Here is a 16,137-nt window from a genome sequence, read left to right on the forward strand (position 1 = left end):
TGTTAGCGAGTCCCTTCAAGGCATGGGGGTTCTGTGTGGGAAGTCAGGCCCAAATTTGGTCCAGATCCATCATTGTTTGAGTCCACAGTGCTCTCTGCATGTAGGGGAACTACAACTCCAAAACTCAAGGTCAATACCCACTAAACCCTTCCAGTATTTTCTGTTGGTCATGGGAGTTCTGTGTGCCAAGTTTGGTTCAATCCCACCATTGGTGGAGTTCAGAATGCTCTTTAATTGTTGGTGAGTTATAAATCCCAGGCACTACAACTCCCAAATGTCAAGGTCTATTTCCCCCAATTCCCACCAGTGTTCATATTTGGGCCTATTGAGTATTTGTGCCAGGTTTGATCCCGATCCATCATTGTCTGAGTCCATAGTGCTCTCTGGATGTAGGAGAACTACAATGTTCTACATGTGTTGAGAGCATTTAAAATGGAGATATAGTTTTACAAGGTCTTTATAAGTACCAGACTATAGCTCCCAGGATTCCGTAGCATCACATCATGACAATTAAGCTGTTATCAAGCTGTATTGATTTTGTGGCGAAGATGCAAATGATATTGTACATATTGATAGAGGCAGTGTTGAGACTCTCAAAGTCCAGAATCCGAATCCCTGCTTAGTCACGGAAACCGATTGGAGAGGCACACTCTCTCAGCCTTAGAGGAAGGCAACACAGAACCAATTGCCATGAAAACCGCATGATACCTTGCCAGAATCGACCACAATAATGGCGTTGGCTCCAAACCATTGAACTAATTGCCGTGAGTCAGGGTTCCTGTCTCTGATGCCGTGTTATGTACGCAACCTGTGTTTTCTGTAACCTTAGGAGATAATTGCTCCGCGGGAGCGATTTTGTCCCTGCAACTCTTGCAGTGCTCCGTGTCTGTCGTATTTGTATCAAAGTACACATTCAGGCGATGTGCATCCTGCCAGTGTTTTTTCACTGTGCTTCTGTCGCTCCATATGCCGTTTTCGGAGTCTCAATAAAGACAACGGCTGAATCCCTTTGTTGATGTTGTTCATTCGTTCAATTATTTCCGACTCTTCTGACTTCATGGACCAGCCCACGCCAGAGCTCCCTGTTGGTAGTCACCACCCCCATTCTTCAATGCAGCTTCAATGTGGCCAAAGAGGTTCTCTCACAAATCCTGCAACAACAGACAAAGGATGAGCTTTCAGCACTGCCTAGTTTGGAAGAAGTCAGCAATGCCATCAGCCAACAAAAAAATAAAAAGCCAGCGGACCTGATGGGATCCCTGCTGAAATCTTTAAAGAGGAAGGACCTGAGCTGACACAACAACTCCACCAGCTCATTGAAAAAGCTCCTTCAAGGTCAATCCAGTCACTTCAAGGATACCATCCATCCATTTCGCCCTTGGTCAGCCCCTCTTCCTTCCATTTTCCCCAACACCATTGTCTTCTCTAAGCTTTCCTTTCTTCTCATGATGTGGCCAAAGGACTTCATCTTGGCCTCTACTATCCTTCCCTCCAGGGAGCAGTCAGGCTTTATCTCCTGAAGTATGGACTGGTTGGATCTTCTCACAGTCCAAGGCACTCTCAGAACTTTCCTCCAACACCACAGTTCAAAAGCATCTCTCTTCCTTCACTCAGCCTTCCCTATGGTCCAGCTCTCACATCCGTAGGTGATTGTGGGGAATACCATTGCTTTGACTATGCGGATCTTTGTTACCAGTGTGATGTCTCTACTCATCACTATTTTATGTTGGAAAGAATACTACCAAAGCCTCCTGAATTGCAGCTTCAATGTGGCCAAAGAGGTTCTCTCACAAATTCTGCAACAACAGACAAGTCACCAATGCCATCAGCAAACAAAAAAAAGTCAGCGGACCTGATGGGATCCCTGCTGAAATCTTTAAAGGGGGAGGACCTGAGCTGACACAACAACTCCACCAGCTCATTGAAAAAGTGTGGGTGACCAAGAAAATCCCAGCAGATTTCAAGTATGTCACCATCATCACCCTCTTCAAAAAACTGGGAAAACAGACTGTTGAAACTATCGAGGTATCTCCCTTCTAACCTCAGCTGGGAAAATCCTCACAAGAATCCTTGCAAAATGCTTTCTACCTCTCTCAGGAACTAGGAAGCTCTGGCCCTTGAGCGCTCTAGCTGGAGGTCAGCTGTGACCAGCAGTGCTGTAAAATTTGAAGAGGCAAGAATGGAGGGTGAAAGAGAGAAATGCACCAAGCCAACCCTGACTGGGACCGCCTTCCACTTGGAAACAGATGCCCTCACAGCGGGAGAACATGCAGGTCAAGAATAGGGCTCCACAGTCACCTACGGACCCACCACCAGTACACCGAACTTGGAGGATAATATTACTCGGACAACGAGGGATTGCCTAAGTAACAAAAGTGTGATGTTTTACCATCCTTGTGGGAGGCTTCTCTCATTTCTCTGCATGGGGAGCTGGAGCTGACAGAGGGAGCTCTCCCCACTCTCCCTGGATTCTAACTGCCGACACATGGATTTAACACCCATTGCGCCACCAGGGGCCCCTGTAATAGATGGTAAAAACACCTAAAGCTTTGGAGAGCTTCTGTTCAACCATTTCAAAGCTGCCTGCTTGGGTGGTGATTGCACGATCATCAGCATAGATGAAACTCTGTCCCTTCTGGCAGAAGTGGGAGTTGCAGCCTAGCCTGGTCAAACGACAACTCCCAGGATTCCAAGGCATAGATCCGTGGTAGTTCAGGTAGTGCCAAATCCTCAATACAGCAAAATCTCACAAAGACATGGCTGCAAAGCAGAGCCCAAACCCAAATGAGTTTGACTTCCCCAATCCCATAAAAAAAAACCCCATCCTCTTTGCCTCATCCCTTCCCATTGACATACCTTCAGCCTGAAATGCTGAAAAACTAACCCAACTTTGGAATCAAGGGACATGTTATAACTTGGGATTGCCAAACCTCACCCACGGAAAACTTTTCTGATGTTGCACTATAATAGCTTTCTTTTTTTCCTTTCTTTTTTTAAAAAATGTACCCGCGTGAGCCATCCATGTCGAGGGAGACCTCCAAGCGCGTTTGCATCTCCCACAATATCATCACTGTTCAGTGAGCAACGGCTGGAATTTGGGGCAAGATGCAACTTGCGCCGACACCAAACACCTCTTTTCTTCCCGAAAATATGCGCTCAGGAGCCACCTGGCCCTTTGGCACCGCAGCCTTGCAAAAGACTGAAGCCAAAGGGTCCCCAACAATCCAACTGTTTGGCATCGTGTCTGGTTCATTTGCCACTATAGCACAATGCGCAGAGCACACTGGTTCAGGGATGGAGTCACATCCAGGAATAATGACAAGAATAATAACAATAACAACAAAATAGTGGGTGGCTATTATGGCAAGAGGGTCGTGGTGACACAGTGGATTAAACCGCTGAGCTGCAGAACTTGCTGACCAGAAGGTTGGCAGTTTGAATCCGTGGGATGGGGTGAGCTCCCATTGCTAGCCCCAGCTTCTACCAACCTTGCAGTTCGAAAACATGCAAATGTGAGTAGATCAATAGGTGCCACTTTGGTGAGAAGGTAACGGCGCTCCATGCAGTCATGCCAGTCACATGACCTTGGAGGTGTCTACGGACAACACCGGCTCTTCAACTTAGAAATGGGGATGAGCACCATGCTCTAGAGTTGGACCACCCCCATTCTTCAATGCAACTTCAATGTGGCCAAATAGGTTCTCTCACAAATCCTGCAACAACAGACAAGGGATGAGCTTTCAGCACTGCCTAGTTTGGAAGAAGTCAGCAATGCCATCAGCCAACAAAAAAATAAAAAGTCAGCAGACCTGATGGGATCCCTGCTGAAATCTTTAAAGAGGGACGACCTGAGCTGACACAACAACTCCATCAGCTCATTGAAAAAGCTCCTTCAAGGTCAATCCAGTCACTTCAAGGATACCATCCATCCATTTCGCCCTTGGTCAGCCCCTCTTCCTTCTTCCTTCAATTTTCCCCAACACCATTGTCTTTTCTAGACTTAATGTCAAGGGGAAACCTTTACCTTTACTATTATGAAAAGAACAACAACAACACTAGTAGGACGAAAATAGGGCTGTGACAGTAACAATAATCGTGACTGGCTGTTATATCAACAACAACAACTAGTGGTAGCTGTTATAACAACAGCAATAATGGCAACAATATGGTGGATGGCTATGAATATAATAATAATGATGCTAATAATAATAATAATAATTCAAATAGAGGGTGGCCTGGGCTACCAAACAGCAAGAAATTAACCCTATGGTGCAGATGCACCCTTAGGAAGCACCTTCAATACAGCAAAATCTTACAAATAAAAATTTTGTGTCTGTCAGAAGCGACTTGAGAAACTGCAAGTCACTTCTGGTGTGAGAGAATTGGCAATCTGCAAGGACATTGACCAGAGGACACTCAGATGTTTGATGAACTCAAGAACATCTGGTGGACAAAGAAGGCTGAAGAAATCCAACACCTGGCAGATACCCATGATGCTCAGGGATTTTTCAAAGCCACATCTATGGACCAAGAAACCATGGCATACAGCTTCTACGCTCATCAGATGGAACCAAACCTCTGAAGGACTAAAATTCAATTGCAGTATGTTGGAAAGAACACTACCAAAGCCTCCTGAATTGCAGCTCCAATGTGGCCGAAGAGGTTCTTTCACAAATCCTGCAACAACAAACCAGGGATGAGCTTGCAGCACTGCCTAGTTTGAAAGAAGTCAGCAATGCCATCAAGCAACAAAAAAAAAATATAACAAAGCCAGCAGACCTGATGGGATCCCTGCTGAAATCTTTAAAGAGGAAGGACCTGAGCTGACACAACAACTCCACCAGCTCATTGAAAAAGTGTGGATGACCGAGAAAATCCCAGCAGATTTCAAGTATGTCACCATCATCACCCTTTTCAAAAAAGGGGAAAAACAGACTGTGGAATTCACCAAAAATATCCCACTTGCTGTACATGGATGATCTAAAGCTTTACGGAAAATCAGAAACTGAAATCCAGTCACTGACCAACACAGTCAGAATCTTCAACACTGACATCAGTATGGAGTTCGGCTTAGACAAATGTGCCACAGTGGCATTAAAGAAAGGGAAAATTACCCACAGCGAGGGTATTGAGATGCCAAACGGACAAACCATAAAATGCAATCAGCTGAAGCCTATAAATATCTGGGCATACTACAGTTGGACAACATCAAGCACGGTCAAGTGAAAAATGTGGTCAGCAAAGAATATGTCCAAAGGGTCAGAAAGGTTTTGAAGAGCAAATTAAATGGCGGAAATACAATCGAGGCTCTCAACACTTGGGCCATCTCCGTCATTAGATACACTGCTGGGATTGTGAACTGGACGCAAGCAGAGCTGGATGATCTGGACAGAAAAACAAGAAAACAGATGACAATCCACTTCTCCTGACACCAGCATAGTGATGTCAACAGACTTGACCTGCCCAGAAAATCAGGAGACAGAGAGAGGGCTTCTGCAAGGGAAACAAACGGTAGAAGAAGAGAAGCACGCGCTGGTAGATTATGTGAAAGGCAGTCAAGAACCAACATTGAGGGAAGTCAATAGTAGAAAACTGCTTAAAGTGCAAAAGACAAAGAGGGAATACCGTAAAAACACAATGCAAAACAGAAGAGAAAACTGGCGAAAGAAGGCTCTCCATGGACAGTTCCTGGGAAAAATTGAGAGCCAAATTGACAAAGAAAAAACATGGCCGTGGCTCACAAATGGGACTCTGAAAAAGGAGACAAAGGAGGGCCTGATTCTGGCAGCCCAAAAACAACCCATTCGAACTAACGCCATCGAAAAGTCGACAACAGATCCCAAATGTAGACTCTGGAAGGAAGCAGATGAAACAATAGATCACATCCTCAGCTGCTGCAAGAAGATTGCACAGACAGACTATAAGCAGAGGCACAACACCGTTGCTCAGGTGATTCATTGGAACATCTACCTGTGACAAAGAACTGGTGGCATCACAAGGCGGAAAAAGTTACAAAGAATGAACATGTCAAGCTACTCTGGGACTTCTGAATTCAGACTGACAGAGTTTTGGAGCACAATACTCCTGACCTCATGATTGTGTTAAAAAATAAAGTATGGATCGTCGATGTTGCAATCCCAGGCGACAGCAGGATTGCAGAGAAACAACTGGAAAAGCTGCTGTGATACGAGGATTTAAAGATTGAACTACAAAAACTCTGGCACAAACCAGTAAATTGGTCCCAGTGGTGATCGGCACACTGGGTGCAGTGCCTAAAGACCTTGGCCTGCACTTAAACACAATTGGCGCTGACAAAATTACCATCTGCCAGCTGCAAAAGGCCACCCTACTCAGATCTGCATGCATTATTTACATCACATGGTCCTAGACTTGTGGGAAGTGTCCAACATGTGATCCAATACAACAGCCAACAGAGTGATCTTGTTTGCTGTGGACTAATCTTGTTGTGTTTCAAATAACAATGCAAATAGAGGGTGGCTATGATAATGTCTTTAACAACAAAAAATAGCAGGTGGCTATTACAACAAGAACAACAACTACTACTGAACATGAGGAAGAACTTCCTGACTGTGGTGGCCGTTCAGCAGAGGAACTCTCTGCCCTGGAGTGTGGTGGAGGCTCCTTCTTTGGAAGCTTTTAAACAGAGGCTGGATGGCCATCTGTCAGGGGTGATTTGAATGTAATATTCCTGCTTCTTGGCTGAAGGGGGTTGGACTGGATGGTCCATGAGGTCTTTGATTCTATGATTCTGTGATTCTACTACCAGTAGTATCCAGGCAAGACAGAGGTACTCCTGGTCAGTCGTAAGGCCGAACAGGGTATAGGGTTACAGCCTGTGTTGAATGGAAGGGGTTCCACTCCCCCTGAAGACGCAGGTTCGCAGCTTGGGTGTGATCCTGGACTCATAGCTGAGCCTGGAACCCCAGGTTTCGGCGGTGACCAGGGGAGCATTCGCACAATTAAAACTTGTGCGCCAGCTGCGCCCGTACCTTGGGAAGTCTGACTTGGCCACGGTAGTCCACGCACTGGTTACATCCCATATAGACTACTGCAACGCTCTCTACGTGGGGTTGCCTATGAAGACTGCTCGGAAGCTACAAATGGTCCAATGATCGGCAGGCAGGTTGTTAACAGGAGCGGCACTCAGGGAGCACACCACTCCTCTGTTGCACCAGCTCCACTGGCTGCCAACCTGCTACCGGGCACAATTCAAAGTGCTGGCTTTAGCCTTTAAAGCCCTAAACGGTTCTGGCCCGACCTATCTGTCCGAACGCATCACCCCCTATGAACCAGTTAGGACATTAAGATTGTCCGGGGAGGCCCTACTCTCGATCCCGCCAGCCTCACAAGCACGGCTGGCGGGGATGAGAGACAGGGCCTTCTCAGTGGTGGCCCCTCGGCTATGGAACGCCCTTCCCGCAGATATTAGATCGGCCCCCTCCCTGCTGGCATTCAGGAGAAGAGTGAAGACCTGGCTCTTTGAACAGGTGTTTAATTAAGCAGTGCAATTAATTGATTGATCTTGGAACTTGGAATAATGGACAAGGAGATCGGATTATGACTTTACTGATGAGACGTGATGGATTAGTTATATGGATGTATTGATGTTATATTGATGTACTGATGTATTTTTATATTGATGTAGTTGCCTTAGTTACTGTTTTAATTGCTAATGTTGTGCACTTTGTATATTGGTTTGGTTGTAAACCGCACTGAGTCGCCTACGGGCTGAGAGAGTGCGGTATACAAATAAAGTAAATAAATAAATAAGTAGTAGTAGGTGGCTATGAAAATAATAATAATAATAATAATAATAATAATAATAATAGATGGTGGCTATGATAATGTCAATAACAACGACAAATAGCTATTGTTGTTATAGTAGGTGGCTATTACAACAGCAGCAACAACGAGTGGCTATGAAAATAATATTAACAACAATCATAATGCAAATAGAGGGTGGCTATGATAATGTCAATAACAACAGCAAATAAGCAGGTGGCTATTATATCAACAACAATAACAACAAAATAATGGGTGGCTATAAATATAATAAAAATGCAAACATTGGGTGGATAGGATAATGTCTACAATTATCACAAAAAGAGTTGGTGGCTAATAGAACAATAACAATAAAAATAGTAACACAATGGTGGGTGTCTGTGACTATAATATTCAGTGGGCATAATAATAATACAAATAAAAGATGGCTATGAGTTTCAGAAAAACATCTATTTCTGTTTTATTGACTATTTTAAAGCCTTTGACTGTGTGGAGCATAATAAATTGCGGCAAGTTCTTGGTGGTATGTATGGGGATACCAAGCCACCTTGTCTGTCTCCTGAGGAATCTGTATAAGCACCAAGTAGCAACAGTCAGAACTGACCATGGAGGAACAGACTGGTTTGGGAAAGGCGTAAGGCAGGGTTGTATCCTCTCCCCCAACCTATTCAACTTCTATGCAGAACACATCATGCGATGTGCGGGGCTTGACAAATGCAAGGCTGGGGTTAAAATTGCTGGACGAAACATTAACAACCTTAGATATGCAGATGATACCATTTTGATGGCCGAAAGTGAGGAGGAGCTGAGGAGCTTTCTAATCAAGGTGAAAGAAGAAAGCACAAAAGCCAGGTTGCAGCTAAACATAAAAAAACAAGATTATGGCAACAAGAATGATTGACAATTGGGAAATAGAGGGAGAAAACGTGGAGGCCGTGACAGACTTTGTATTTCTAGGTGCAAAGATGATGGCAGATGTAGAGTGCAGCCAGGAAGTCAGGAAACGCTTCCTTCTTGGGAGGAGAGCAATGGCCAATCATGATAAAATAGTGAAGAGTAGAGACATCACACTGGCAACGAAGATCCGCATAGTTAAAGCAATGGTATTCCCCGTAGTCACCTACGGATGTGAGAGCTGAACCATAAGGAAGGCTGAGCGAAGGAAGAGAGATGCTTTTGAGCTGTGGTGTTGGAGGAAAGGTCTGAGAGTGCCTTGGACTGCAAGAAGATCCAACCAGTCCATACTTCAAGAAATAAAGCCTGACTGCTCATTGGAGGGAAGAATAGTAGAGGCCAAGATGAATTACTTTGGCCACATCATGAGAAGAAATGAAAGCTTGGAGAAGACAATGAGGAAAAGTGACCACATCTGGAATATTGTGTCCAATTCTGGGCACCACAATTCAAGAGAGATATTGACAAGCTGGAATGTGTCCAGAGGAGGGCAACTAAAATGATCAAGGGTCTGGAGAACAAGCCCTATGAGGAGTGGCTTGGGGAGCTGGGCATGTTTAGCCTGAAGAAGAGAAGGCTGAGAGGAGATATGATAGCCATGTATAAATATGTGAGAGGAAGCCACAGGGAGGAGGAGGGAGCAAGCTTGTTTTCTGCTTCCTTGGAGACTAGGACGCGGAACAATGGCTTCAAACTACAAGAGAGGAGATTCCATCTGAACATTAGGAAGAACTTCCTGACTGTGAGAGCCGTTCAGCAGTGGAACTCTCTGCCCCGGAGTGTGGTGGAGGCTCCTTCTTTGGAAGCTTTTAAGCAGAGGCTGGATGGCCATTTGTCAGGGGTGCTTTGAATGCAATATTCCTGCTTCTTGGCAGGGGGTTGGACTGGATGGCCCATGAGGCCTCTTCCAACTCTTTGATTCTATGATTCTATGATTCTAAGTGTTCTTGCCATACATCAAGGGAACCACTGACCGCAGAGGGAAGCTGATGAGGAAACACAACATACAAACTATCTACAGACCAACCAAGAAAATCCAACAAATGCTACGTTCAGCAAAGGACAAGAGGGATCCTCTCACCTCTGCAGGAGTCTACCGTGTACCATGCAGCTGTGGACAAGTCTACATAGGGACCACCAAATGCAGCATTGCCCAGACACGCATCAAGGAACATGGAAGGCTCTGCAGACAACTTCAACCAGAGAAGTCAGCCATAGCAGAGCACCTGATGAACCAACCTGGACACAGCATATTATTGGAGAACACAGAAATGCTGGACCACTCTCACAACCACCATGTCAGACTACACAGAGAAGCCATTGAAACAACTTCAACAGAAAGGAGGAAACCATGGAAATGAACAAAATCTGGCTACCAGTATTAAAAAAAACTCTAAAATTACAACAGCACAACAACAGAGAGGAAACAAACAAGGGCATCTAATCACCTCTCAACAAAAGTTTGCTCCAGGCACTGTCAGGCCATTATATGCTAATCAAGATGGTCAGTTGAAACATTCGCACCCAGCTCCAGCAGACAAGAGTCCTTTGTCCCACCCTGGTCATTCCACAGATATATAAACCCTTTTCCCTAGTTCCAACAGACCTCACTACCTCTGCCATAGATGCAGGCGAAACATCAGGAGAGAATGCCTCTAGACCATGGCCATATAGCCCGAAAAACCTACAACAACCCAGAAGACAATGATGCTGGGGAAAATGGAAGGAAGAGGGGTCGACCAAGGGCAAGATGGATGGATGGCATCCTTGAAGTGACTGGATTGACCTTGAAGGAGCTGGGGGTGGTGACGGCTGACAGGGAGCTCTGGTGTGGGCTGGTCCATGAGGTCACGAAAAGTTGGAAACAACTGAACGAATGAACAACAACAAATGATAATGACAATTATGATAATGCAAATAGTGGGTGGCTATTATTATAAAAGCAATCATTTTACCACACCTGTCAGGACCTGTCCCTGCTGTCCTGGCATACCATTGGCTACCCCAGCTGTCACTAAAATCCAAGTACACATGTCCTTCTTGAATTGCTTTGCCCAGAACTGGACCCGGTATGGGATGATGGCCCCATCTACCCTGCCATCATAATACAGATTGAACTGAATTATATGGCCATAGAGGTTTGGTCAATGACTAAATAATTATAATTATTATTATTATTATTATTTTATACCACACTTTTTCTTTACCTAATTATTATTATTATTATTATTATTATTATTATTATTATTATCTTTATTTATACCCCGCTAACATCTCCCAAAGGACTCGGTGCAGCTTACAAGAGGCCGAGGCCCAACACATCAATAAAACAACAGCATAACAAATACAACAATAAATATACTCATAAAGCAAAACAATAAACATTAAAACAATAGCAAGAAACATTAGACAGTAACACCATGATGCATTTAAAACTGAGGCCGGGCCAAATGTAATGAATAAAATTTAAAAAATGCTGGACAAGACAGGTGAAATGGATAGGTTTTTGGAGATAGGTGCAGTGTGCAGACAATCTTAAATCTCTAGTAAAGTGCAATTGGAGTATGATGCTAGGAGTTTCCTATTCTGGGAAGGCACACTGGAACAACCACGTCGTCACGCTCTTCCTAAAGACTGCCAACGTTGGGTCTTGTCTGATGTCCTTGGGGAGAGAGTTCCAGAGTCAGGGGGCCACCACAGAGAAGGTCCTGTCCCTCATCCCCACCAAATGCGCTTGAGACGCAGGTGGGATCGTGAGCAGGGCCTCTCCAGATGATCGTAGAGATCGTGTGGGTTCGTATACGGAGATGCGGTCACGCATAGCATACTTCATTAGAAGCAATCAAAACATGATGCAAATCTTTAAAGCAGGGGTCCCCAAACTAAGGCCCGCGGGCCAGATGTGGCCCCCTGAAGCCCTTGACTCGGCCCCTGCCCTAAGTTTAGACTGAGGGTCACCCTATGTCTGAAACGACTTGAAAGCATACAACAACAATAATAATACTATTTAACTTGACTATCTCACCAGCCAAAAGCAGACCCACACTTCCTGTTGAAATACTGGGAAGTTTATGTTGGTCAAAATTGTGCTCCAGAGCACACAATCGGTTTTGCGTGACTGAATAAGGCAGTGTTTCTCAACCTGGGAGTCGGGACCCCTGGAGGGGTCGCGAGGGGGTGTCAGAGGGGTCTCCAAAGACCATCAGAAAACATAGTATTTTCTGTTGATCATGGAGGTTCTGTGTGGGATGTTTGTCCCAATTCAATCGTTGGTAGGGTCCAGAATGCTCTTTGATTGTAGGCAGACAATAAATACCAGCAACTACAACTCCCAAATGTCAAGGTCTATTTCCCCCAAACTCCACCAGTGTTTACATTTGGGCATGTTGAATATTCATGTCAAGTTTGGTCCAGATCCATCATTGTTTGAGTCTACAGTGCTCTCTGGATGTAGAACCATGATGGTGAACCTATGACACATGTGTCAGCACTGACACGCATGGCTATTTTTGGTGACACGCGGCCACATACAGAGAAATACACCTTATAAGAGCCAATCTAATTCCATCCTTCAATTTGTAAAAGACTCTACAAATTTAACATCTGCACATTTGAGCATTGTTCACTCCATATCTCAGCATGGATTATACATTTTTCTTATTTAAACTATAAATATTGCAAAATTATGGTTTTTTCTCTTGAAGTGACACCCCACCCAAGTTATGCTCATGTTTTTGGCAAATGTTGACACACCAAACTCAAAAGGTTGCCCATCACTGATGTAGAAGAACTACAACTCCCAAACTCAAGGTCAATGCCCACCAACCAATCTGTCTGCCAAGTTTGGTTCACTTCCATCGTTAGTAGTGCTCTTTGATTGTAGGCGAACTATAAATCCCAGTAACTACAACTCCCAAATGTCAAGGTCTGTTTTCCCCAAACTCCACCAGTGCTCACATTTGAGCATATGGAGTATTGTGTCAAGTTTGGTCCAGATCCATCATTGCTTGAGTCCACAGTGCTCTCTGGATGTAGGTGAACTACAACTCCAAAACTCAAGGTCAATGCCCACCAAACCCTTCCAGTATTTTCCGTTGGTCATGGGAGTTCTGTGTGCCAAGTTTGGTTCATTTCCATCATTGGTGGAGTTCAGAATGCTCTTTGATTATAGGTGAACTATAAATCCCAGCAGCTACAACTCCCACAGGACAAAATGACACACACACACACCCCAATCCCACCAGTATTCAAATCTGGGCGTATCAAGTATTTGTGCCCAGTTTGGTCCAGTGAATGAAAATACATCCTGCATACCAGATATTTACATTACTATTCATAACAGCAGCAAAATTACAGTTATGAAGTAGCAACAAAACTAATTTTATGGTTGGGGGTCACCATAACATGAGGAACTGTATTAAGAGGTCGCGGCATTAGGAAGGTTGAGAACCACTGGAATAAGGATTTGAACCTAGGTGTCCAGAGTTATGGTCCAGCCCTTGCACTAGTGACCTTTCTATGTTATCACCTGTCTTTCCCAGAATCCACCTAGATATGGGACATATAATATAACATTTTCCCTAGATTTGGGCTTCTTGTATTTGTTGTGATCCACTTTCTTTCTTCTCAAAGCAACAAGAGCTGTCAAATTAACACAGATTAATAGAAAAAACTCCATCAAAGAAGATGCTTGACCCCAAATCAGGTGGATCCCAGTGTCCTCCAAGCCAACTGGGGAATCACCCATGGGGCCAGCTCAAATCCCAACTATGCTCTTGCATCCCAAATGCACTTGAGGATCTGCAATGGTGGGCCTGATCTTTGCCCCACTTCCCCCCCCCCCCCCCCCAAGAGTCTGTTTGTTCCAAGGTGGAAGGCCAACATGCAAGAGCAAGTCAGGAAACCGCCTTGTTCAAACACGTCCGCCATCTGCCTCTCAAAGACCTCAGTGGTGGGAAGGTGGGAGATGCGTCAGTTAAACAAATACAAAGGCATCAGGCAGGGAGGGTGGGATCCCAACTCCATGGAAAAGCCCAAGCTCTGAAAGCATTTTTTTTGTGTGGAGAACATGGTCTTTAGAAGCTCCATCACCAACGCTGGGAGATGTGGACCTCCAACAAAGGCTAAAACACAGGTTTCCATACTTTGGTCCTTGAAGTGTTTGGGTCTTCATCCCCCTCCTTGACCAACACTCATAGATCCGAGCAAACAAAGTCAAAAGCATCTGGAGGATCAACGTTTGGGAACCACCTCAGTCCATGGACTAGGCATATTTTGCATTAGACCAGTGTTTCTCAACCTGGGGGGGGGGGTCATGAGGAGGTGTCAGAGGGGTCACCAAAGACCATTAGAAAACAGTATTTTTAGTTGGTCATGAGGGTTCTGTGTGGGAAATTTGATCCAATTCTATCGTTGGTGGAGTTCAGAATGCTATTTGATTGTTGGTGAACTATGAATCCCAGAAACTACAATTCCCAAACGTTCGGGAACCACCTCAGTCCATGGACTAGGCATATTTTGCATTAGACCAGCGTTTCTCAACCTGGGGGGGTCATGAGGAGGTATCAGAGGGGTCACCAAAGACCATTAGAAAACAGTATTTTTAGTTGGTCATGAGGGTTCTGTGTGGGAAATTTGATCCAATTCTATCGTTGGTGGGGTTCAGAATGCTATTTGATTGTAGGTGAACTAATAATAATAATAATAATAAGCCAAAACCAATGTCACAACAACATATGTTATAGAACTCCAATATGCTTATGATAATGTAGTCCAGTGGTTCTCAACCTGGGGGTCGGGACCCCTGAGGGGGTCGCTGGGGGTGTGAGAGGGGTCACCAAAGGCCATCAGAAAACACAGTATTTTCTGTTGGTCATGGGGGTTCTGTGTAGGAAGTTTGGCCCAATTCGATTGTTGGTGGGGTTCAGAATGCTATTTGATTGTAGGTGAACTATGAATCCCAGAAACTACAACTCCCAAACGTCAAGGTCTATTTTCCCCAAACTACACCAGTGTTCACATTTGAGCATTTTGAGTATTTGTGCCGTGTTTGGTACAGATCCATCATTGTTTGAGTCCACAGTGCCCTCTGGTTGTAGGTGAACTACAATTCCAGAACTCAAGGTCAAAGCCTACCAAACCCTTCCAGTATTTTCTATTGATTGTGGGAGTTCTGTGTGCCAAGTTTCATTCAATTCCATCCTTGGTGGACTTCAGAATGCTCTTTGATCATAGGTGAACTATAAATCCCAGCAAGTACAACTCCCAAATGTCAAAGTCTATTTCCCCCAAACTCCACCCATGTTCACATTGAGCATATTGAGTATTGGTGCCATGTTTGATCCAGATCTATCACTGTTTGAGTCCACAGACCTTATATGTTGTGGTTGTAGTTCACCTACATCCAGGGAGGATATAGATGAAGTACAACTCCAAAATTTAAGGCCAATGCCCATCACACGCTTCCAGTATTTTCTGTTGGTCATGGAAGTTCTGTGTTCCAAGCTTGGTTCAATTCCACCGTTGGTGGCGTTCAGAATGCTCTTTGATTGTTGGTGAACTATAAATCCCAGCAACTACAACTCCCAAATGGCAAAATCAATTCCCCCCACAACCTCACCAATATTCAAATTGGGCGTATCGGGTATTTCTGCCAAATTTGGTCCGGTGAATGAGACCATCAGACCTTCTCCTTCTCCTCCTCTTCCTTCCGCCTCTCTTCCTTCTCTTCTTCCTTCTTCTGCTCTTCCCCTTCCTTCTTCTTCCTCTCCTTCTCCCTCTCCTTTTTCTTCTACTTTTTAAATTTTTTTAAAAAATATGCTTTCAATTAAGAATTATGCATAAAGTAAAACTGCAATTTGAAGAAGCACCATTCCCAAAAGACTATGACCTATGAGGGCCAGAGTTTGCCCATGCCTGATCTACACCATCATATAATGCAGTTTGAACTGCATCGTATAGCTCAGTGGTTCCCAACTTCTTTTTGACCAGGGACCACTCTCCAACAAGGGTTACGAATCAGATTGTGGTCAACTTTAGATTCGGTTTGGTTATTTGGGGTGCTGATTCAGAAAATTGCATTGGATAGACCACATCGGGTCTAGTTTCTGATACAGAACATATGCCATCAAGTAGTCGGCATTTGCTCGCCCATAGAAAACCAGATTTAATAAACCTTGTCACTATAAGAAGGTTTCATGAGACCAGTTGCTCTCATTGCAACGGTGTAGTAACAGTGAGGCGGCGGACCATATTTTAGTTCTTGCGGACCACTGGTGGTCCACGAACCACAGGTTGGGAACCACTAGTATAGCTAGTGTAGACCCATACAATGCAGTTCTACCTGCATTATATGGGTCTACACTATACTGACCATGTAAC

General features: G+C 44.5%; 1 protein-coding gene across 1 annotated transcript in view; it reads left to right on the forward strand.

Annotated features, from left to right (window-relative positions):
* Positions 1-16,137, forward strand: part of TP73 (tumor protein p73) — a 95,789-nt gene that overhangs the window by 14,490 nt on the left and 65,162 nt on the right. The gene's annotated exons all lie outside the window — the stretch shown is intronic.

The sequence above is a fragment of the Anolis sagrei genome, chromosome 13 (assembly GCF_037176765.1).
Source record: "Anolis sagrei isolate rAnoSag1 chromosome 13, rAnoSag1.mat, whole genome shotgun sequence".
Lineage (NCBI taxonomy): Eukaryota > Metazoa > Chordata > Lepidosauria > Squamata > Dactyloidae > Anolis > Anolis sagrei.